General features: G+C 49.3%; 1 protein-coding gene across 4 annotated transcripts in view; it reads right to left on the bottom strand.

The window, feature by feature from the left end:
- The window catches only part of Napi-iii (Na[+]-dependent inorganic phosphate cotransporter type III), a 94,882-nt gene that overhangs the window by 48,653 nt on the left and 20,313 nt on the right, over positions 1-25,916 (bottom strand). Inside the window, exon 1 of one of the 4 annotated variants that reach the window (XM_077703886.1) lies at positions 18,712-18,994. The exons of the other annotated variants lie outside the window; for them this stretch is intronic. The gene's annotated coding sequence lies outside the window, so the exon portion shown is untranslated. Of the gene's footprint in view, positions 1-18,711; positions 18,995-25,916 lie in introns of those variants that run through there. 4 annotated transcript variants of the gene reach the window in all.

A 25,916-nucleotide genomic window follows, 5' to 3' on the forward strand; every position in this document is an offset into this window, starting at 1 on the left:
TTTGCCACACCACGTAGATGAGGCGTTCAAGGAGCTCCTGGCTAGACATCCTCCCAAGGAGAGTTACGCAACGTTCCCTATCGCGTACTCAAACCCTATATGCATACGTGTGGCCGCTACGGAAGCACATATTGCGTGTTTCATAAGAGCAGCAACTTGAAAGAGGCGCCTGCGCTCTCTCAAATAGAGTTTCGCGCTTACTGAATGTGTAGCTTCCAGAGCGGCTCACTTGCTCGGAGGCTGCAGCAAAGAAGGGACACGCATGCGAGGAAAGGAGCGCTTCTCTCTGAGTCACTCGCTTCTTCGGTGAACAGGAGCGCGGAAAAAGAGCGAACAAAAAGGGGATATTACGAGGGATTTGGGCTTCAGGGAGTGCTTTGGTTTGTGCTTCACTCTTTATCACTTATGGCGTGGATGAGCTGCAGATGTTGGCCAGTTTCCGTCACCCTTCGAGCAATATTGGGAAGGATAAAAATGAGAGGGGAGCAGAAAGGGTGCAGTGCGGCGCGTGTTTGCTCTCCTGTCAGTTTTTCCCACGTCGGCTGTATTGGCTTTTTATTTTAATTTATTCGGCTCACATCCACACATCCCTGCCTCTGCATTTTCCTTCGTTATTTCTCTGTTTGTTTTCGCGGTGCCACCTTCGCACGAACCGAGAGCAACTTTTCCAACTAAACGTCCTTCAAACGTCCTTCGAAACATCCTTCAGAATCACTGTCGACCTGAGCAAGAGCATGAGCGTTACAATCTTTTGGTGCCACACTCATTGCCTCATGATTGAGAGCGACGTTAAGTTTCCAGGTAGGTGCAGGCCTGCCCTGAGCGTTGTTAGTGCGGAACCGTTTCTTTACCGCGCTATCCCAGATGGCTAGCAAAAAAATACAAACATTCACTTCGTTTTTTGCCTACGTGTGTTATAAATAGACGAGTAAAGTTTGTAGGTTCTTTCTTTCGTTGTCGTTGAAGATGATCTGCGTTGGTGCCTGATGGTTGCGGCACTGATGACACGACGACGATGGTTGATGGAGGGTTTTTCAAAACTGTATATTTACACGGAGAGACATATACAGGATATTTACAGACTGAAGATAGACAGAGTAAGAAATAAAATGGGTTCCTAGGTCAGCTAAGACTTTGTGCACGCGGCACCCCCGTCTGAGACGGACCCTGACCTAAGACTACCCAAGTGGTGAGATCCTCCCTAAAGCCTGACCTGGCTAGCCCGGCAATACGCCGGCCGTGCATAGCACATTAAACCCTGAGGATTCGACCCCGAGACCTCGTGTCTCGTGGTTTTGATGGGTTACTTAGGCTCCACCCCCGATACACAGGCCAATCAGTATCTCCCGGCGACCTGATTGGATGTATCACCAAATCCGGGCCTAAACCGCGGTGGGCAACGCCCCCCGCAACCCTCAAACGCTGGTCACTCTCTCCCACCAGAAAAACAAGTAAGAGATCAAAATTAAACCAAACAAATACAACAAACACTCAAACATCCGAGGAAACACGTGCAAGCGCCCGGGGCAATCTTCTACGCACGCCGCCTCCCTTGCCCGTTCCCACGCCCGCACTTTACTCATATAACGCCTTGTCCAAAGTTCGACCGCCACCACAAACACAGGGTGACCCGTATCCGTCTCTCTTAACGAACGCAGCGGGCCAACAAGGCTCCGCGCCATTCACAGGCGATCCTCGGCAGAAACCATATGGGGCGCGCGGACCCCGCGGCGTCGCATTCCCAACGAAACATCTTCGCACCTCCTTAGTGTGCGCGCGGGCCAACAAAGACCCAACCACGGCCCCAAATCGGCCGCCGTCAAAGCACGGTTGACAGCCCCCTGCTCCCCGTTATCAGAAGCGCGTCGGGCCACTTTGTTTTACAACCGTCCCTCTGGCTAAACGCGCGCGCAGACGGCCCCCGAAGCGACCACCGCCATGCATCCGCGGAACGCGAATCGAGCATCCGACCCACGCTTTCCCACGCTCGTACTGTGCTTTGCAACACGCCGTTCAAGACCAAGTCGCAGCCCAGCTCAGGCTCAAGACAATTCGTCTCCACGCAGGCGGCATGATCCAAAGGCCGCCTGCTGTTGACAGGCTGGCTGCCATAAAGCCCTTCAGGCGCCCTCCAGGGAACCGCCGCTTCCCAGGCTTTCGACTTTGCAGCGTCGCTGGCGCCTGCAACCCTTACAAGATGGTTTAACGCTATTGTCCGTGTTTCTTTGGTGGGATAAGTAGCTTTTCGTCGTTACGTTTACATGCTCTACTCGGGCAAGATGTTTTTTTGTTTTTTTTTGGTGGCGGAGAAAGTTTTAATGCATATGTTTATTGCATAACAGTAAGTCCACGTTGTTTCTATTGCAACTGTACCAGAACATCTGAGATTGGACGACTACAAAATGTTTTTATGATCGTGTTCTACCGATTCTGTCCATCTGGTTGCCTCACCTGCTCTCCTCTGCTCGTTCCTTGCAACTCAGCAATCGTCCTCAGCAAAACGAGACATTCTCCTATCACCTTGCAAGAAGTGGAGGAGCTGTGCTTGCGACAGTCCACTCGACTGGAGGGAGCGCTTACTGCTATGATGACGCTGCTCTGCTAGTTCGCCCCACATTTTCGCCATATTTTCACCGCTGGTGGAAGTAGACGATGCCGCTCTTGTTACCTCTCACCAATACCGCAAGTTTAACTAACCGACAGTCAGACGAGATACAAGCCCAAGCCGTGGAAGTGCGTCTTTACCATCTGCTGAGAAGGAGATGGCGGCAGGCTTTCTTGGGCTTCGACTGGCTCCCGGCCCTCTGAAATACCAGCGGAGCGTAGTTCGTCCCCAGCCCCTTCGCGAGCGTCTACGGTGCAGTACCTCCTTGATTCTGCCACCACAGTCTGGGAGTTCCTCTTTGTAAGAACTTGCGGGGTGCTCTTTAGACTGTCTATGGATGTGAAGGCGAAAGGTTAGGTGGACCTTTCGCCGAATTGCTGTTGAACTAACAGGTGGCTCTCGTCGGGCCGCTGCTGCTGCTTCATCCATATCCGTTTCCTCCCTGATGGTGGTTACGGCGAGCGGCCTTACAAGTTCCTCTAGCCTCTCCTCGTGGCTTGTTTTATCGGTCTCCCCTCACGAGACCACGACCTGGTGCGTCGTCAGCCCCAGCGATGGGTAATGAGGCTTGGAGCCCACGCGGTGACATATGCTAGGAGCGCCCAGAACGCGCCATCTCCCAACCCTTCTTCCCTAATTCTGTTTCCCTGCACCTGCGCGCACTTCGACTTTTTATAGCTGACAACGCTTTTTTTCATCTTTTCCGGGAAGAAATCGAAGCTTCGACGGACGCCCGATCGGAGAGGTATAGTAATTAAAGAAATAACGAAGAGATTGCCCACAAGTGAAGAGTGATATAATGACGTTTCTGGCCCCCAAGCGGGTGGGGTGTAAAAGCTCCGATTCGGGGGGCCGAAACGTCGTTATGTCACACTCTTTCCTGCAATGCTCTCAGCAATTCGGAAGCTGGCAGCTCCACACGGGACTCTGGACCACATCGTCTTTCCAAGGGGACATTAGATGCTGCGCAGAGACGTGTCGCGCCTTCTCCTAAGCTTTCTTCAGGAGACGGAACTGGCGAACTCGAGGTGAAAGGACACTACCATTGGCTAATTAGGAGGAGCTTGGGCGGAACAATCCGCCTCTTTCACAACCCCACTGCGCATGCGCAATCCCCTAGCGGCCAAGTCCCTAAGCAGTCCGGCAGGGGCAGCAGACGACATTCCCCACAGCTCCCGCACAAGCGGGAAGGGGTCGTGGTTGTATTTACATCGTTTGATCTTTTGTGTGTGCTCGTTGTGCGCGGAACAATGCCCACAACTTGTGCTGCGTTCCGCTGTAACTCGGAGTGCCGAAAATCGATTTTGTAGAATTCAATTTTGGCGCCCTTCGAAGACCGCCTCATAGTCTCTACAATGGCAGAAAGAGGGCGCCAGGAGTCCGCTAGAAGTAGGAGTTCCTGTATAAACATCCCCCTCGCGAGGGGCACGATCAAATGCAGAGCATTTCCGGGGGCACACGACGTTAAGTAGTTTGCGTTACGTTAATGTAGTTGCACTTGTGGCAACTGCTGACGAGAGAGCGCTCGTCAGCAGTAATTTGAATGAGTCAACGATATAAGGCTCGTCCATAGCGTCCCGTTCTGTGTCGGCTTTGTGGCGCAGTCGGTAGAGCACCATGCACATTGCGTTCCGCCCGTAGGGTCGAGGGATCGAAACCTGGCGCCGGATAGTATTTTCCTTTATAAAGTGTAGGGGAAGGGGTGCAGACAAGGACGGTGCGGACTACGACGGGACAACGCGGGTGACATCGTGAGTTACTGAAATGCTCCGCATTTAAAAAAAAAGTGCATCAATTCGAAGAGCCATTCCCAGTGGACTGTAGAACGTTCTGCTCTGTCACATTTATTATAGCGTGAGTGATAGATAAGGCGTCCAGGGAAAAAGAATTCGACGTCGATCCGTGGACAGGGATCAACAGAAGAACGGAGTTACGACAGAGCGCGTGCGGAGAGGGGCGGACGTACATCAGCCGAACCGGAAGCGGCAGTGGTACAGGTGGCGCTGCGTTCGCGCTGCGTACGGAACAGTTGCTAGGGGGGCCAAGTCGAAGTGCACGTCGCCGCCCTCTTTCTCAGAGTCCTCCCCTGAACCTCCCCCCCGCACACCTGTTTCCCTTTCCTGGCACGCGATCCCGGGCTCACGCTCCCAACTCGCGCGATTTCGTGCACCTCACAACAATTTTGTTTGCATTTTACGCGTTCCATGAAACAGAGATGTAAGGCTTTAGCCTAAAATGCTCGGCTTTGTTCACGCACCCAACCGTACTATCTGATACGATGTGCGGCATAGTCGTACACAGAAAAGCCACGCTGACAACGAGGTCAACGGGACGTCAAAAAAAATTCGATATAAACCATTATCGCTATTTTACCGCAACATTCTCAAGGACTGTCAAGCCGCAGCGTATATACGTGAACGTGTCAAGCAGAAAGTACATTTTACAGGGAGGAGGAGGCAGTGGCCATGTAAACCAACAAGAACGAGAACAGAATGTCCCGGCTTGCTGTGGACACAACATTTGGTGGGTTGTAGATCGACTGAGTCGGCTCTGAACGCGTCCACTTTATGACTCGACGGCAACCCTTTGAACATTGGGCGCGTACGAGGGCATACACAAGATTTCGAGTGTTTGACCAGCAGTAAAAGTGACAGGTGTTGATCGCGATAGCGGCGCAAGAGGGCGCGCACTATGTTCCTTGTTTCGCGATCGTTCTCATGGCGCGATTGCTCCGCATAGGTTATACAGTCGAACCTCTTTAATTCAAAGTCGCATAATTCGAATCGAAAGATAATTTGGACCGGCCCGGCAAAGTGACGTGCATTTGAATGGGGAGAAACTCTCATTCGAACCCATGGACGCGCCACGGTTAATTCGAAAAAGATTTTTCGTCCGTACCGAATACACTGTAAAATTATTTACGTCCTCTTTGTCTATAACTAACACCCTCACCCTATCGAAAAACAAAAGAAGAACACCCCCAAAACAAAGAAAAACACCATTTGAAACTGTGTAATTGACGATAAAACACCCTTAAAAGGGTGTATTCTAGCGCTTTTGCTAAGGTGTGAGGGTGCATAAACGATAAAACACCATAAAAGGTGTTTTCTTTTTTTTTATGCTACGGTGTAAGGGTGCTAGTTATAGACAGAGATTTACACCATTTACACCCGTAAGGGTGTAAATCCTTTTACAGTGTGCTTTTAGTAAAACCACAATCCCAATGCGAATGCATTTTTCCGAACAAGTGTTTTCATGAACTCCTACAGTCGAACCTCGTTATAACGAACATTGATATAGAGAATTATCGGCTACAGCGAACAGAACACGAACTGGTTGGTCGCGCTTCCAATGACACTTATTCTTTTATAACGAAACTGAAATTGTGACGGCCGCGCACGGTATTGGATATAGCGAAGAAATATTTGACCAGGGGCCTGAGAAGCTGCTTCGAAAAAAAACCCGTCGTCAGAAACTGCAGAAGTATAAAGGCCATTTTGTTTGTGGACACTGGGAAACTCCATGCTGCTCAGTCCTGTGAGTAGCAACCAGACAACGATAACGTCCTTCATCAAATACATAAGGACGAAGGCCTGTTTTGTCGATTGCATTTTGTTCTGTTTTAATTTCACGTTCTCATGTTCCGGTTCATTGAGCTCGGAATGCAACAACGAGAACGATAAGGGTTACGTTGTTTATAGTGGGTTCGAAGCCTTAAAAAAATGCATTAGGTATCAAGTATTTTTGCGCGAGCCAGATTGTCGATTTGTTACAGCCGATTTTTTCCTCTATTCTTACAACAAATATCGGATATTACGAACTAATTTGCTGTCCCGACACCACTCGTTACATCGAGGTTCGACTGTACAGCTATTCTCGAGGTGTGGGTGTTACGTGCGCACCACGAGCTCGGCCAGAAGTGCGCGCCTCCTTCTCTGGGTGACCATCGCTGTCGATTGCGTATGCAGTATACTTGCGCAGAACGTAGTGCTCCCAATTGTGCAGGAAAGCATACTTTACGCGCATGCCTTTCTAACATCGGTGTTGTGCGCTGTACAGCTAATCAAATGAACCCCGCCACTGTTCCAACTCTGGTTGATTCGAACACATCTTCCGTCCCCTCGGAGTTCGAATCACCGAGGCTCCACTATAAATGCAAGCTTGGAGCCAAGTACACCGGCTCGAACACTCAAGCTCGCGTTTAAAAACACAGGCAACCACTTCAACAGGAAGCTTTAGCTTGTGCTTCGTGTACACTGAAACATTGATACCCACAGCAAGTCCTGTTAACCGCTTAATAAAGGGACACTGAAGTGAATTTGTCAAGCTCCCGTTTTTGCTTGCACTGCGTAGACTGGCTCAAATTAGCACACTTTTCATCGTTTATCCGGTTGACAAATCGGTAATTATTTTACAAAGCGCGAAAGAAGAAAAACTACCATGCGCGGTTTGCGGCGGCCGCACCAACTAAAGCTGTGACGTTGGGAGGAGCGGGCACCGTGATTGGACGATGCCCAAGGTGAGCAACCAAACAAGTTTCGGTTTCGGTTCTGTAAAACACAACCGGTGGCGTTGTTGGATGGGCATTCTCAATAACTCAGTAATCATCGTACCGCGCTTCTGCCATGTTGTCAGCTGTAAAAATGCATAAAGATAAGCCTCCCAGGACGGCTTGGAATCGTAGAATTCACTAGCCGAGACCTACGCAGTGCATGAACGCCCTCCGCGTACCCGCAGACGCCCAAATGTCATGCGCTTTTCCCCCCATATTTGGAGCTTGCCTCCCTCATGCCTGTATCGTAAAAAGCGTGTTCGCACCAGGCCAAGAGTCTGTTCATTCTGGCCTGTGCCCACTGCCTGCAAGAGTCGGTGCTTATGGCAACAGCACGCCAACGAGAACTGGCTAGCGCGCCAGTGCCAGCCTGCGCGCGTTTTGTGAACTAGTTCGTGGAGCCATGAACGTTGCGGCCCAAAAAAGGTGAACTCAATATAGAAAACATCGGCGGAAAACGAAAAAGTTAACTTACAAAAAAAAAAAAAAAAAAATGGCCGCGTATCTGCTCCTTTCGTTGCAAATGTCGTCAAAAGACGATAGTCTTTATCGACTTTTGCCAAGTAAATGCCTCCCTTCGCTTTCCCGCTCACCTCTCATGTTGTTCGAGTTGCGTCGCGCTCCTCCTAAGGTAAAGACGCCAAAGGTTTGCTTAAATCATTCTAAATTTCCCGCGTTCCACTGCTCCAAACCAGGTGTCTCGATGCCAACGCTGCCGTACGGCGAAGACGCGTGTGGATCGAGGCGCCCTACTTCGACGTTTATAGAACCGCGTTTCCCTAGTCCACGTGCGTTCCAAGCAGAACGCGGAACATATCTAGTGGAACCTTTCGTAACTCTTGCCACTTGATTTCTTCAAATGCCGCCAGAAGCTATATGGCGCGGGCGACAGCAGGCGACGGCGGAGTGATATTTTTTTCTTCAGTTGATGAAGTATTTAATCTCACCAAAATGAAACATGTACGATTTTTATAAAGGAACGCTGCAAATATCACTTCTGTATTAATTTGTTGTCTTATATATGCGTAATGTCTTGTTGTTCTTCAACAATATTGACAAGTATGGACCTTACACCGGACATAGACGGGCTCATTTAACTGTGACTATATAAGACTATTGCGCAGGCATTGTTTTACTTTGGCCTGGTGGCTGAATCGAGTCACAGACAGACAGACAGACGGACAGACATACAGCCAGACCAAAATTTCTGGGTTGAAGTAAACCAAGAAAGACTATCGCCTTTAAAAAAAAAGCACGTACCCGCGGGGATTCGAACTCGTGACTTGCAAAATACTTGCGGTGACATTCTTAGCGCCCCAGACAACTCGGCCACGGGGCGGGCTCCGCTGCCTTTGGTAATATAGGGTATATATTGTACAACGAGTTTACACTTTTATTTAGTTTTGGCATTTCAAGCAGCTTCGGTGACTATTTGTTGTATTGCGCTCGTGCAGTAAGCGTCGCCCGAGTTTCCACAATAGCTCACGTCTAGCAATTGCATTTCGTAGACGGTAAAGCGTTCGCAGATGCGTAGTCGTGCTGCTGACCGCTGTGCTTGTTCGCCCAGCGCAAAAAATTGCTTCCCGCACCCTAGTTTTACGCTGTACGGTAAAATATCAGTTGATTTTATTTCCTTAGTACCTATATTGACTTCGCTGACTCTTCTCCCGCCTTCAAGAGGCCTTATATTTTCCTACTGGCGTACCAGTCAGCGAAGCGTCACATGTGCGCCTGTGCAGCGCTTGTGTGAAGCGACCTTGACTTGGAGCTAGATACAGTGTACAAACTAACCAAGTAAAGAAAGGCAGATTCTTCCATTCACAAACGTGTCCTGGCTTCGTTTCAACTGAGCGAACGAATTGCGACGACTCGTCGGCGGCCGGCGGACGAAACGCTGGGCCGACTGACTCTGTCTGAAGGCCGGGGAGCCGTGCAGTAGCGCAGCCAATTGCGAGCTCGGCTCCTCTCGACGTCACGCGAAAACGCCGCAGAAAATGGGCGAGCGTAAAGAGAGGAGGACAGCATTTTCGAATTAATTTTTCTACTAAATAAAATCGCGTAAACGCGCCCAGGGTGGTCGAAACATGGCCTGGGGACTCCGGACTACAATTTGCGCAAGTAATCCAGCAATGTTTACATATCACTTCAGTGTCCCTTTAACCAGACCGAAATCAGTGGCGCTGCGGGTCGTACCACAGATAACGATAACTTGAAGTGCACCGCGGACCCGCTCCGCATGTTTCAGCCGTTATCAGAGAACGTGACGCGTGCCTTGGTGAGGCGAAAAAATTTGTCCGTACCCACAGTTCCACCCCGCTGAACTTCCTTTCTCACGACATATTCTCCGTGGTGGCGACCACCAAAAGCAGCGCAAAGTGTTGACAAGTAAGCAAAGTTAGGATTCGTATAGAAAACTTGTGTACCTGCCGCCAACATCGGCCGCTCGCAACACAAGTTTGTTACGAATCCTGCCTATATGCGATAAGCGTGTAGGCTCTTTTATCGGGAGAATTTTGTCACTCTTTCTACTCTGTGCAAAACCCGAGTTTAGCCTGGACTTTTCTTGATTTCAGCGAAGCGGACTTTTTTGCAGTCTGCCCTGCTTGGTTAGCACGCAGCAGTACACTTGGCGTGCTATATCGGTGGAGGGTGATATCGTCTATGCACGCTACTAGACTCCTACGCTAGGGATTCTCAGCTCGTAGGACCACTACTTCTATGAGGCTCACAGCCGATAACGCGTAGGCCGTGTGTTGGAAGGTTGAGTTAGTACGAAGAAAAATTATTGCAAGGACACCTCAGCACCCCTTTTGACGCAGTGAATGCGAAAGCATTAGCGCCCAATTGCCGAACGTACGTGCCCTCTCATCATCATCATCATGCTTCCCTTTCAGTCTTCTCCTTCGCGCTTTTACTATGACTCAGCACGTACCTTAAGGGCATTTAGTGAAAACCTACTTTCTACACGCCCAATTGCTGCTTCTGCAATTAGCATGCTCAAATTACTTATGTAGGCATCAATGCATGTCTAACACACGTCTAAATCGAAGGTCACAAGACATTCGCGAAGTCCGCTTTTAGTCAACCAACGTCAGCGATTTGTGGTGGTGGTGTTGGGGATGCGCGCTCGTCTTGCCCTCCGGAGGTCCCGGGTTCGACTCCCACCGACAAAATGTACCCAATTTTCTTTTCAACATACTTCACGTCTGCAGGAGTTTCCCCGAGAAATTCGGTCCCGATTCGAGCATCGTCTCACTTCCATTTTTCGTCCTAGCGCATACGAAAGCCGGGGTCAATTTAGAAGTAGATTTCGAAACGGAGCAGTCGCACGGTTTTGAAAAAAGGGTGTTAACGTTTTTATTTTTTTTCTATAAAAATTAAGTGCCCCTGATTACCCCCAAATTAGGGCGAGCTGTAACGTTAGGGATACGGTGCAGAGACGAGAACAATTACGGGCGCGCTACTCGCCTCTTGTTAACGATAAAAACGGCCCCATTCCATGCCGCTTATCGCTGTTAAGTGCGGTAGATTGGGACACGCATAAACCCCGTTTTGGGACGGATAAAACCGAGTGGGGTCTTTCCTCCACACCTCGCGTAACGACAGATTATTTAGGATAACGAAACATTCCGTCCAGCCAACGGCCGCTGGATAAGACTCGTAAGCTGAGGCTTTTAGCCCGTCTTTCTCACTGCTCCAATCATGAGCCACGCGATAACATGAAAACGTCAGCAGCGACAACATCGGAAGCCACACTAACGTCATCATCAGCATATATGAAGTGCGCAATTGCCCAGAGGAAAAAATTCGCACGTAAGCGCCCGTATGTGTAGTTTTGTGGCGCAAAAGCAGCGAGCTCGTCAAAGAACGCCAAGACAATCATAAAGGAACGTATACAATAGCAAGTTCTGTAACCAAGATACTGGTGGCAAGAATGTGTTGTGCTCCGAAGTGGTAAATGTGCGGGTTCACACGGCCCCGATATCCAACTAAATATTATGCAGAATACAAATTTTGGTTTCACGGGGTGCGTGCTGGTTTAAATGACAAAAATTCGAAGGTTTTTAGAGACTTTCAAGACTATGTGTGGATTTTCAAGGACATTGCCTATTATAACTCTAAACGAAGATTCATGTTCAGGGGTACAAGGAGTGATCAGAGATTGTCGAGAACGGAAAAATCACTGGAACCACCGTTTTAACAGACCCGTCCCGTTCTCAAAATGATGGTTTCCAGCGACATTTCCTTTTTCGACGATCTCTCATCATTGGTTGTTGGAGTTACACGGTACACGCACTTTTACAGTGCTTAAAAAAATGTAAACTTCTATTTCCTAAAGAAGATAAACCAAGTAACAAATACACTCCCACTCAGTCGTTACGTAGCCCCACGTTGCCTTCAGGATTATTATAAAAGGTAAATCAATAACATTCAGAGATTTTCAAGGGTCTAATAATTTCAGGACTTTCAAGTCCTTGCAAACAAGCCCTTCAACGTCTTTTCTCACCTCTTCTTATTCCGAAGCTGCGGACGAACCGGACGACCAGCGCTCACCTGGGCTCCCAGGTGAGCACCGTCTTTATATATAGGGCAGAGATTGCCAAATCGCCACCTCCCCTCCTGGACTACGGAACTATACACCCCCTTTTCCGATCTATAACAGAGTTCTGAACTACTACAACGCGAAGAACACTAACACAAACAACACATTAAAACGAATTTGTGCATCAACCTACGCCACGGCGCTAACAAGACAAATCACATCCCTCTGTAAATGCCAGGCTGAACGTGGAAGCATTTCCTCTCCGTCTCAAGAAGCCGAAGAGAAACTAAGAAGGAGGACGATTTTCGTGCGCTAAAAGTAGCGTTTGCCTGCGGCAAGCAGTCGTTCCCGCGAAGATAGTTTCCAGCGCTTCCTTATATCTAAGATAAATGATCGGAAGACGTTCAGCAAGGGCGTCCCTTCCCACAAAGTAAAGCGCGTAACCGGGCCTATAAGCGCCGCAATTCCCTATTCCCCGCAGACAACCTCAACCAAGACCAACTCGGTAACGAGGCCGTATCGCACGCACCCACAAAAACGCGTTAGCTCGACTTCGCGACATCCGCCCAATTTCGCGTGATTTAGTTGGTCAGGTTCCAATAACCGTCGCCACGGCGGTCCCCGGTCGGAAGATGCAACGCGAGATCTTTCCCCAGTGCCGAGTCGCGCGAAGCTACGACGTGCAGTGTAATTACGCCACGGCGAAGGCAACGGGAAGGGCGGAAGGTGGTCGGCAAGAATCGGGCTCGCGGCGGAAACACGCGAGTTGACAGCGCGCAGTGTTTCTCGCAAGAAGTGCGCCACAATCGCGTCTAAGGAAAACAAATTGGGACCTAAGAAGGACGGACAGTTTGGACAAGCCGGCGGTGTTGTAATTTCGTCGTCGCTGGCGGAAGCAAGGACAGAGAGAGAGAGAGAGAGAGAGAGAGAGAGAGAGAGAGAGAGAGAGAGAGAGAGAGAGAGAGAGAGAGAGAGAGAGAGAGAGAGAGAGAGAGAGAGAGAGAGAGAGAGAGGGGGGGGGAATCGTTTTTTGACTGCAACATTGCAAAGACCGCCGGGAGAGGAGGGTATTAAACTGCACTGCATACGTGCCAACCTGGGGATGTCGAAAATAGGCAAACTGGCTGCAAGAGAAGGAGGGGGGGACTATTTTTGCTGCATGCGTGACGTGCTAAGGCTACCATCAGCTTTTATTTCAACGTCACAACCTGCAAACTAAACACATTCAATATGATACTGCTGTTGACCAAGAAATTGTCCACGGTACCCTGCTTCTCAGCGGCGCCAACAAAGTTACGGTGCTTGGTTTTATATGCAGTTTTATATCGCTTTACTGCCGTGCGCCACACTCACGTTGCACGCACACATCGCGCAAAATTCGAAGTGTTCATCGTTCCAGAGTGGCACAACACACGTAAATCTGCAATTACTTCTTCGGCTTCAAAATTGCCATGTTGCTAACCGAGCTAGAAAAAAGGCCTACACGCTCATTGAACTGAAATTGCTTGTTTGGGACTTCCGCTGGTTTGGAATGGGCACCTTACTCATGATGGCAATTATGATACGGCGGTGCTACTTGCGTTTTCTTTTTTCGAGGCGTGGTTGGGGCACTTTTTCGGGAGACATGACTTTCCGTACAATCGGGAAGATAGGCCAAAAATCGGGAGTCTCCCTAGCAAATCGGGAGAGTTGGCAGGTATTGCCACTGTATCCGACTCTTTCGACTTCGCAGCGTCGGATCCGCCTAACGAGCGGAGCTGAGCAAGTCAGTCAACATTATTCACTCGAAGAAACGTGGAAATCTGCCGCGCCATTATCTTCCCTTGCAGTTGTGAACGAGTACATGGCAAATGAAAAACTAATAAAACATAGTGACAAGTGTGTGCTATAAAAAAGTGGCTGCTCTAGGAACAAAGCCGGGTGTACACCCCGGAAGCTGTGTGTAAATTATTACTGATCAGAGGAAATTGAGTGCCTTTTTTTAACAGCGCAGCTGTTTAAGCTTCAGCTTGGTCCGGTGGCGTTAGCAAAAAAAAAAGCCAAGAAAAAAACTGCGCCGCCTGTAAAGGGTGCACCACCGCAGATAGAGTATCATTACAGTGAAGCCGGCTTTAGCGCCTGTTCGAGTGTACGGGAATATATAGAATATATACGGTAATATATTATAGAAAGGTGATAGCCTTTGGCTACTAAAACGCAAAAAGAAATTGGGAGCACTAGCGCGCGTGCAAGGCTCGGCAAACAGCGGAGCTGGGGTCGACCTAGCTTCTTCCCTCCAGTTATCCGCTGTCACTGTGGGGGACCGACCGCAACGGCACTGATTTGATTGTGGGGTTTAACGCGCCGACGCAACGCAGGCGACGAGGCGCGCCGTAGTGGAGGGCTCCGGATTAATTTTGACCACCTGGGGATCTTTATCGTGCGCCGAAATCTCGTACACACGGGCGTTTTTGCTTTTCGCCTCCTTCAGAAAAGCGGCCACCGCAGCCGGTAATCGAACCCGCGACCTCGTGCTCAGCAGCGCAACCGCAACGGCACTGTAAAATTAGTTTAAACTTGGTCTCGCCCCTCAACGCTTAGCCTAGCCTAGCAAGAACATCGCGAAACCTAACAAAACTCGGCAAAGCCTAGCAAAACCGGAGGAAGCTAGATCGACCCCCCAGCTCCGCCTCTCCAGCTTTGCATCACTGCATTATCTTTTCCGGTTCCCTCTTTTTAGAAAAAAAACGAGCGTTTAGACACCTTGACTGCGCAAGCGCACGAGGCGCTGGCTTGACCTAAACCGATCTTGAAGGTAAGCTTAATTCTACGATGCGAATTCTGGGTTTGGTCTGGAGTAACGTTTGCTTGGCTTAAAATCCCTTTCTCAACAAAGAGCTTTCCTGCAAGGCACCCAGGTGCGGGCACGTCCCGCTGAAGCATCACAGGCCACGCATACTAAATATTCCAAAACAGCCAAGCTAACCAAAAAAGAGGCAAGGCAGACGGAAACGAATAAATGGAGAGAAAAAAATGGAAGCTAAGATGTCGTTAGAGATGTACAGGGCTGAGAAATCGGACATCAGAAAGGAAAATTTCTACGATAATTCCCAGGGCAGTGCTTTGCTTTTTGAGGCTAGAGCAGGATCCTTGCGAACTAAGAGCTTTGTGGGGAAGTATTCACAAAATGATGGGGTATGCGTGGTCTGCGGAAAATAAACAGAAACTATGCGGCACATAGTGTTAGAATGCGAAGATATCCATCCAAATCTGCATGAGGGAAATATTCGGCTTCCAGAAGCCCTAGGATTAAAGGGTAGCACAGAGGAAGTTAACTTCAAGGCTGCCGAGGCGACGAAAAGAAGATTAGAGTGCTGGTGGACGAAAAGCAGAGAGGGGAATAATATTGCTTAGGACAGTTACCACTTGTAACTGAGAAAAAAAAAAAGTATTTTGTGCCTAATAAGTTTTTTGTGCATGCCCTAAGCAGCGCTAGTATTAAGACAAGAGTATAAAACATAGGTATATTAGTCCTTTTTGGTAAGATGACACGTCATCACCCCGCTACAAAGGGGAAACCAATAGCAATCATCATCAACAATTAAAAAAAAAACTCCCCGCTTATCGGGCTTACAAAGCCTGTAGCCCCGTTATCACTCTGCACGCGGATGCATGTACCGGGATTCTACAGGAGCGTGTGCGCGCAGATAATTGTGCGCCACCGATTTGCAAGATTCGACCCCACAATTAGGAACTAGTAGCCCTATAACACAACGCGTTGAACGGAGCTTCGTCACGAGCAGCGAACTGCCAGCGCAGGTCACACCGGACTGCAGGGAAAGCCAACTAGGATAGACGCAAAACCTGGCAGGTACTGTAAGCAAGACGCCCGGAAATTGCGCGAGAATCAAAGTTATCGAACCCATACAATCTGAGTCATCCATTCACTTATCACCAGAGGCCGGCGCTTATATTTTTTTATTTAGATTTATCTTCAATGCTTCCGCAATTACTTTCAAACATGCGCTGCCGAAACTTGCAAGAAAGGTTTTTTGTACGCTGTCACACGCGCACACACAAATGTATCGTAATGATAAACGTATCCACCACGGATACATATTTGCTCTTGGGTCACAAATTATTGATTTAGATGTCTCTAGCGCATTTTCACTCCGCCAGAATAAGTTTTCGTGTCGGCTGCAGTCTTACATAGTTACCACACATACACTTTTCGGGGAGAAATCCAGTTTAAGCAATGTTTACACACATTGCTGGCTGGGGTGAGGGGAATAATCTGGAGATATCGGGTTTTACCCCAAGAGGAACGAAACTAAATTTGGTGTTGGCCTGGCTCCGAATGACTACAGATTTGCCACATCATCGTCACAATCCACCCCTTACTAGCTAGGAGACGGAATGAGCGTTTACTCTGAGCAAAACGGAAGACGGTGACGCTATTCACTCGCGCGGGAGACGTCCTCAGTCCAGGATGTCCTGTGAACGAGCGGGTGAAAAGGAGATTGTGCGTAACATCGCGACGTACAGGTGCCGTCACAAGTAATTTGAACAAGGATGTATGCATATCACAAAACATTTCTCTCACTAGCTTTATGACAGCCGCTACCGGTTTACAGGAAGCCTTTTCTATTAGGGAGGACACCAATGCAGCCAGGCAGTTTCCGTTTCTATTAGGGATGACACCAATGCAGCCAGGCAGTTTCTGGAAGAAGAAATTCCTGTAAATTTACGAGACCGTGTTTCAATTACTTTTCACGGCACCTGTACGTAGCGTTTCCTTTCGGCGAGAGGTGAACCTTTTCTCTTTCTTCAACGCAGGTATGAGACGACGCCCAGTGCTCCCGCCGAGACTGGCCAACGGCAACTGTCAGGGCAGGTGTTGCTGGCACGTGCGCCTCGTGTTTATCGGGACCCTGGTCAACGACCAGAAGCGGTCTTCCGGCTTCCGCGCGGCTCTGGTTAAGCTCTGGATAAGGCGGTCGAGAATGACGACACAAAGTCACGACATGAGAGGGTGCTTCTTCGAAACACATTGTATACGGAGGGTGACAACTCATAACTAAATACCCAGCTCGATGGCGCGCATACAGGCGCAGTGAAACAGCGACCGAAACCTTCCAACCAACCCGAATGCCAAACTACAGCGCGCTTGAGACACACTCGCCCACGTTCGTCCTCTCAACCGACGGCAGTGATTCTTCTCCATGTTCAAGTCACATGCACAACACAGCGACAAAAACGTCGTAGAAACTGCAGAGAGGGAATTGTCAGATAGTGCGCAAGCATTCTTTCCGAGGAGCTCGATCTTCTCCGCAAGTACGCTCTTTGTCGAAAGTTTCTAGGCCACGCTGAACGTTTTGGGCCACAAAGAGTTCAAAGCAAAAGCTTAACGTTTAACTGGGGCCAAAATATTTAATGGCGGTATGAGAGAACCGTGCGCTCTCCAGCTTCTTGGCATAAAGCGTTTTATCCTTGCTCTAGAGGTAAGCTTGCAGTTAGATTTCGTTTGACCTGTGCATTTTTTCCTTGGCCTAGAAAACTTTGATAAAGACTGTACATCTCTATGTATGTTTGCCTTTTGTTAAATAAGGGCTAAACACACTGCATGGCTTATATATGCCTATGGATAGCGTATTCATGAAGCGTATCGCGTCAGGCGTTACGGACGGACGAACGTAATTCTGAAAACGCCAAACAATGCTGACGCATAAAAAATGTGGCCAGATAAGGTGTTATTGCACGCAGTGCTTCTCTAGAAGTAGAAATAGCTAAAAAAATAAAAACAAGGGTCGGGGGAGCTCACATCGAACTTCTTTTAATAAATACGGCGTCGCTTGCAGAGCGCTCGCACGCTACTCGCTGCCTTATACAAACATAAAATTGCAAGTGTGGGAAACTGCAGCTAATAACAATCTCTGGCGGTCGCATGCGCTGCCCTCAGACAGCGCATGCGACCGCCAGCGCGAACGCACTGCCCTCAGGCATCGCGTTCGCGCGCATTCACGCGAATGCGGACGACACGCGCATTCGCGCGCAAACGTCCGCGGGCGCGGCAGCGGGAACGGAAATCAGCTGGTGCACCATCCGGCAAAAGGTCAGCTGATCTACGTGTTTCCGCGCGCTTTTTCTTTTTCGCTCTGGTGCGGATCATACAAGACAGAAAAGCCACGCAACGCTGTAGGATGGTTTAACAAAGAGTTTAAAAAGATTCTCCGGCGGTATGTCGTGACTTGGGCACACCAGTGCAGACAGCTGTTCGTCGCACCATTACGATCAAACAAAAAGATACGTATCGAGTTTGTAACTGCGCGATCGCCCCTTGTACAAGACACTTTTTCTTTATTTATTGCCGGTTTTTACATACTCACAGCAGCAACATTACAATTCAGGACAAACCGACCCACGTACGGCGCCACCATCCGGGTATGTTGCCGGACTTTGGCATATGAGCAAAAGCAACAACGCTAAGCAAAGAAACATGAAAAAAAAAAAAAAAAAAAACGTACAGTGCCACTATCCGGTTCCCCCGGCTGGATTTGTTATGACATTATTTCATCATTGTCAATGGTGCACTATGCGACAAATCCAAACAACTGTAACAAACTAGTAATGCTTGTCGACTCAGCTTTCCTTCAAGGCATACTCGCAAAATTCCGCTTTTGTATAGGCGTCCGTTTTGTCACCCATAGCCTTAAGAGAAAGGAAAAAAAAAAAAAAATCTTCAAGTGCTGTTTCAGCGCGGAGTTTGGAGTAGTGAGCGCGCAAAAAAATAAAAATAAAAATAAAGATGGATTTGCTTCGACCCACTCGACTTTCCCTAGCGTGCACCATGTTGTCGTTCATCTTTTAACACCGACATAAAGATAATAGGCAGTCCGTAACTGTGATGTGGTTCGGCGCAAAGTCTGTTAGAACGAACTTACGAAAAAGACACAGACAGACAGACAGAGAGAGAGAGAGCCTGCATGACTCGCTTAGGTCCAAAAATCTGGTCAGCCAAGAAAGAGTACTTACCCTCAGCGGTTAGGGGCACAAGAAGCCGTTCCGTCACAGGAACTTCTTCCGCCAACGAGCTTCACAGCAGAGCCAGAGTGCGTATACTCCACACTCAGTTACAACACAAGCACCACCTCCACTGAACTGTTTCTTAAAGACACTGGCTAGCAATGATCAGAAGAAGCGGAAGAAGGGTTCACACCAGCGGCCGCATCCTCCCACGTGACTATAGTGAAGCATCGCATCCTGCCACGAGAATGGATGCGCGTCCCGGAGCGAGATCGAGAGATAAGGAGAGGCGTTTATCGCATCCTGGCGCCTGTGGGTCACCTCGGAGACGACGACGGTGGGCCCAGCCACTCCTCCCGAGGAGCCGCGGTCTCCGGCGCGATAAACGATTGTTTGCAAGGAAAACGAACCGCGAGCCAGATAGGAGGCGGGTGACGTCAACGACTGCTTGCCCGGCAGAACCGCGAAAGGGGGCACGTGCGTCTATCTAGGGAACGACTACATGTGCATGTCTGGTTAAGTGGGCAGGGATCACGCCTCCCGTGCGTGACATAAATACGTCGTTCGCGGCTGACGCAGGGCTTATCGGGAGGTCGCGCCAAACGGGGATCTGGCGGGAGAAGAAGTAGCGGCACAGCGCGAGTCTTTCAAGTTCGAGTGGACGCTGTTTGTTGTTGCTTTCCGGTTGGAGGCAGACATCGGCAGCGCGGAGGGAAAACGAGCGTGGGCCGAGTGCAATACATGCACGAACCCGACGTTGCCAAAGCGCGTAATCTCGCGCAGACGGTCGGTGTCGCGGACGGAGGAACGCCGACAACCAGACGTGGTCGAAGAGTAGCTCTAAAAGCTACACCGATTGCGCAGTGCGTGTTGAGAGAGAAACGCGCACAAATCACATATTGCGATGTTCCTTCGCAGCAGCTAAAAATTTGCCGGTACGTAATGCGCGCGTATTCCCTAGTCCCGTTTTCCCTACACCACAATATCATACCGCTCGCTCCATATGCCATCCGGATAAGGCGTAGTGGGAGGAAAGATATTTGACCGGTACAGAATAAACAAAGTAAACAAACTAATAGCAAGGAAGAGCAAGTGACTAACCGTGCGATGGCACTGCTCCTCGCCAAATCAGCGGGATACGGCCACAAGAGGCAGTGGCGCTTATCCTCATCAATTAACGTCAGGAGGAAACAAGGTGGGGGAAGCGCAGTCACTCTCCTCGTAAGGTTGGAGAAGATGAGTGGAGCAGTGTGCGCGTGAGCGTTTTTGAGTACACCAATTCTTCGCACTGCGTTCTCACTGATTCCACAGGAGGAGGAATCAATTTCAAATCCCCCCTCCTCTCCTCAGAATCGACAATAAAAATATACGAAATTTCGAGTTTTGAGTTTTGAGAACACGCAAGCTACAAAGGCGTAGAGCGCCTTATTTAGGCCACACAGGGGCGCCTGTTTGCGCCGAAACCTAGGTATTCACGGGCATGATAGTCTTTCGCTTTCACCCGTAGAACAAGAAGCCGCGGTGACCGGGAATCCAACCCGTGTATACACGGGTTGAGCACTAGTATACTAGTGCTCAGCAGCAGAACAGGCCTTATACTGAGCCGCTAAGTACTGTGTATCCCAAACGTCATTTGAATGCGCACACAGCGACCATGAGGTGGGATGTCGGAATACCTTGTAATTGCAGACAGATCTACAAAAACCGCCAACTTGCTGTCGTCCCGACTGGGTAAAAATGCGATGGGCGTGCCGAAAAACTACCGGCGGAGTTGATTTTTCATGCAGTCTCACGTGATTAGTTGGCCGCGAAAAAAAAAAAAAAAAAAAAAACACAGAGCACGGCCCGCGCGGCAGATCACGAGAGACCACATGAGAAATGAACACCACCGGACGTTTTCGCGCCCCCCATTTTTAATTTACCCGCCGGTTATCAATTTACGGATGTCGTTACTGGTATTGTATACTTCGCTGCCCCCATTACTGTCATTCAATGTTGAAACGACTCACCCACGAGCGTTATCCTTCAGGCGATTCGCGAGGCAAGGCTATATATACCCTGACAGACACTATTCCGAAGAGTAACCGAAGAAAAGATGAGAAGGTCGTTCCACGGAATGAACCCGTCTCTCGCGTGAGCGCACTTTCATCTCAGCTGACAACGTTTATCTATACTCATTGTCTTATTGTGAGTACAGGCCACCCCGCTGGCCCCACCCTCTTCACTCGTCGCCTTCTAACTTAGCCTGGAAAAATGGCTGGGTCACCGTGACTTGGTAGGGAGTCTGCAATAAAAAAACACGATAAGAGAAAATGAAAGTGGTGCAGGCTGACACTGCGGTTTCCCTTACATCGGTCCATCCCCTCCTCGCTTGAGCTCTCCTCGTCTCTCATCGCACGGAGAATGCGGGGAAGTGCTCTTTTGTGCGCGCAAGTACTTATAATTCGTTGTCTTCACAGGTCACAGGTGCGATACTCCACGTCGGCATTTCGAGGGGTGTTGCACGGCATTGCAACAGAAAGAAAGGCGAGGGGGGGATTAGGTTAAATGGATGTTATGTAACCTGCGGCCATGGAAGGAACTGACGAAGGTATGGTCAAACGGACAGGGATAGGTCTGTAAAGTTGGCTTCACTGTGAACATGTTCTTTTCTACAGACGCAATACTGAATAGCTTTTGCGCGTGCGCGCTTCGTATTCGAATGACACACACACGCACAGAGAGAGAGAGAGAGAGAGAGAGAGAGAGAGAGAGAGAGAGAGAGAGAGAGAGAGAGAGAGAGAGAGAGAGAGAGAGAGAGAGAGAGAGAGAGAGAGAGAGAGAGAGAGAGAGAGAGAGAGAGAGAGAGAGCACCCTACCTTGCAACGAGAGCCGAGAACACAAAGGTTATCGACTCAATAATTGCGAAGAACCAGTGAAAAAAAAAAAAACGCAAAGAAATGCAATAGTTACGACACAAAGGGGAATAGTTAGGCCAGACTAAAATACGATCGCACATAAAACCTTATCGCCAATGCAGCTGGCAGGCAGCCCGTCCTATAAGAATAGCACGGAGCAGCAACGCTTACGAGTGCCGCCGCTATATCGTAATTGGCGAGACCGACCAAGGGCTTTGCCGCTCCAGTGGGCCCGTTGCACTGCATGTACCCGGAGAAAGCGACGTGCTGGTGTTTTCGTGTTGCTCCGCAGCAAGGCTGGACAAACAGCCGCACGGCTTTCTCAATGAGTTTCCAAGCGATAAGCAGTCGCGCAAAGTCCGCCCAAACATGAAACGTACGTCGCCAAGTTCACAGATGAAGAGGGGCAATGTGCAGCACCGATAACGTGACTGGCAATTTGACGCCTGATACCTTGCACGCCGTCAGAGTAGCTCCTAAGAGGGCAGCGCCAGCGCAGGTACTTTAACTGCGATAGTAGTCCTTCTTGGACTCCTTAAACGCGGAAATATTGGTCTTTCTGTATGTCTGTCTGCCTTTGGAATCGGCCGCTCGGCCAAAAGTTAAAACAATGCCTGAACAACAAGTTTGTACAGGAGAAACATTTCTAAACGACTAAATAGGTAGCATACTTCTACTTTTCAACACTGTTCAGCAAAAACAAACATATTTGAAGCGAAACAAATACATAACTTGTACTAGCATTCATTTAAGAAATACAGCGCTAAGTAAATCGACGTATAAAGAAAACATAGTAGTCGCAACCCCCCGTCGCGTTCTGGCTATTTCTGCATGACGTCACACAATTTTATTCGCGCGTTGGCGGCGACCAACGCCAATAAACGTGACAGGGCGAGGCTTCCAGTTCGATTTGATCGCATTGCTTGAAGGATAACGTGCAGTTCACACACCGATCATGGTTGCCTGTTGGCCCGTATTACGTCCCTCTTACGTCACGGTAGGGCGAATTTTGAAATACTTAAATATATTTCTCGCGTTTTTTTTTTTCTGATAAAAAGAGGCTTGAATGGAGCTGAGTGAAGCACTAAGCGCTAGTTATTTCAAACTGGACAAAGTTCCACGTCGTCTTCATGGCCACTCTGCGGCCGCACTGTACACGGAGGTCGACGAACGACCGTGGCTCGACGAGTGTACTGCCCCCAGTACCACGCTAATTCGCACAATCCCACCGAAGATCAACCGCTGCCAAGAGCGTCTGATGTCGAGAGGACGCGAATACCTCGGCCGGAGATAGCGACCGCTATCGGAAATAAAAAAAAAAAAAGTGCGCGCGCCGTCGGCCCGCACAGATTGGGCGGTGCAAAGTAAGCGATGTGCGTCGCCACACTATATTACCCGCTGACTCCGTGCAACAGTCAGCGAGTAATGTCCGTGACGCGCATCGTTCCGTTCATGCAGCCCATCCGATTGTGCATGCGTGCTTCGTGGTGGATTCCAATCTCGTATCGTAAAGATACTGAAAGCCGCTTTTAACCAGCGCGCGCGAGATCTGATCACGCGCGTATCGCGGACCGAGCCCGCACAGTACAGGAACTGCACGGGCAGCTCGAGGTAAATATATAGAGAGAGAGTTGCGAGAAATCAGCGCTCCTTATACGCGACACATTCGAGAGATAATCGTCCACCGATAATAGCGGCCGGGGTTGGTGCCGTGCACTGCACGCGCTCTCGGCGTGCACTGCAGGGGCAACAATAGGGACGCTTAGCTCGTCGCCGCAAGGCCCGTCTCGGACGCCATCGATTAGGCCTAACTAAATACAGGCGCCGATAAACGTCGAGGTGTACACTGATGCCGTGCAGAGGTGAACGGTTCTCGCCCCCAATACACAGTGCGCTTACGCGGTCCCGTAATCGGAGCTCAATAAAACGGGTCATTTATCTCTGGGCTCTCGACAGCTGACGCCTACCACCTTTCCCATTATTGCCTGTCTCACCGCGCTTCCAAGTCCTCTTCCTTGTTTAGAGTTTAGACATGCGCGGGAGGTTTCAAGGGGGACACCTAAAACAAGCGCAGTAAAAAAACAGGACGAGGCATGGACAGGACAAGCGTCCACGCCTCATTCTCTGTTTATTACTGCGTTTGCTTTGTGTGTGGCTATGAACCAACACGCCCAAACCTTTTCCCTTCTCAAGACCCAAGAGGGACGGGGTAAGAAATTAAGCGTGCAGAATAAAAGGCAGCCTAAAAGCGCAGCAGAAAGTGCAATTAAAGCTGGTTCCTGATTAATCGTCTCGGAAAGCTTTGCCATCGTCGCAATTAGGCCAGTATTGTGGGATCCGGGTATAGATCATGGTGCCAGGAGGGAAAGGATCGAGCCGCATTGTTTCGTCCGTGCGTACGATATAGGCGAGCGGGAAACAATAGCATTGCGCCCGTATTCTCTCGCCTCGCTATCAATTTTTTTATTTCTCCGCCAGCACTCGTTGTACTGCTCCGCCACTCTCAGCCAAAGGTTTTTACTGGTAATTGCGACATCGTCGATCACGCGTTCATCCGTTCACGTGAGGGTGTTAGACGACAGCTATTCATGGGAAACCTCTCCTTCGTACGAGAGATAGGAGACAAAGAAATTCAGCGGTTAGTATATACTTTCGTAGGGATTAAGAAGGTGTATTCACAGACAGATATCAAGAAGTTTGCGGGGGATAAATTGGTCGCAGTTGGCACAGGACCGGGATAAGTGAAGATCCATGGGAGAGGCCTTTGCCCTGCAGGGGGCGTAGGTAGGCTGATGATGATGATTCACAGACAAGCAGACACCACGCACTCCGCAGCGCTCATCAACGTTAATGAGGGGCAGGTGATGTGACACGCTGTTCCTCGCAAGGAAGAGAATCGTGATTACAGAGCAGCGTCAATAATACCGCTCGGTGAAAATCTACTTTGGCGCGTAGTCCATTATCAAATAGTCAGCAAATCAGTGTGGGCAGTCTTCACGGATGCTTCAGTTGTTGCATCAAGGGCTACCTGGAGGATTCAGCGATCCACCCAAGCCGCCACTCCATAGTCCTGAACTTTGGCTTCGAGGTATCAGATGGGCTGACCGAGCATGACGCAGCAGTTTTGCAATGCTTGCAGCTGAACGTCAGCCATACAAGAGACACCGCCCGGTGCAAGCTTCGAAAGGCCGCGTCCACTTTTTCCAACTCTTCCACCCACTTTGGTATCAGACTCGATTTTTTTTTTTTTCGAAAAATGTTTACCCAGCAATGCATTTGTGTAAAGTAGTGATGCCGACTTTAAAAGCGCTCGGTGTACTGCGTTTGGTAGGTATACATCGGGTCTTATGCATGCATCGTAGGGAGAGCTCGCTGTGCAATGATCCGATGCTTATTGTACTGTACGCAAAGACACATGTACGTAAAGACACTACTTCACCTAAAGTAACATCTGGAAATATGGTTTTCTAGAAGCAATGTAATGGGTACGATATCAAAGTGTGAACGCCCGAGGGCCTCACATTAAATGCCCGCATAAAACCCTGTGTGTTCCTACGAATTGCTGTACATCTGGCCCCATTAATGTCAACTTCACAGCCATGCACAAACGCATTGCTCAGAAGATATTCTTATGGCCAATAAAGGCGGTCAATATAAACATTATATGGCCGAAATAAGCATTTTCGTGTGCGGCGAAAGTGGGACATATTAAGCTTTACAGACATACATGCGGGCCTACTCGTTCAGTTCACATACAAATGTGAACTCAACGAGTAGACAAAAAAAAAAAAAGCTAAGCTGGAAACAGAACTGAAAATTGTCGGATTCCGCGGGGTGCTTATCTTTATACAAAAAAGGAAACAGTGAGTATAGCTATAGAGACTGCGAGCGCCGAGCCATACGAGAAAAGGAAGAAACCCGCATCGTACGCTTCACCGCCTAGCTTGCAGGAGAAAAAGACCCCAAGATTTTCGCATCCCCGCGATCCCGAAGAATGTGGGTCAGCACGAATAGGTCCAGCACTCCCATCCAAGCGCGTACAATTTTGCGTAACGGCCTAGACGGGTGCGGACCGCTGCAATTGTTCACCTATATATGGGTAGAAGTGATAAATGAAGATAGACTATTGTGTGTGCTCGGCCTCGAACATTCGAGTGGCTGCTCAAGTGCCGTCCGATTCGGCAACCGCTGGGACAGATAACACCCATGTGCCCCTTTCATGCGGCCGCGTACAACTAACAATTGAGGACGAGCGTCCATTAGTGACATAGCCGAATCTAGAACAAATATTGGGGTGGGGTGTGGGGACTTGGGATA

This window comes from Haemaphysalis longicornis, unplaced genomic scaffold, assembly GCF_048455015.1.
Source record: "Haemaphysalis longicornis isolate Haplotype H1 unplaced genomic scaffold, Haemaphysalis longicornis Haplotype H1 scaffold_3, whole genome shotgun sequence".
Taxonomy (NCBI): Eukaryota; Metazoa; Arthropoda; class Arachnida; order Ixodida; family Ixodidae; genus Haemaphysalis; species Haemaphysalis longicornis.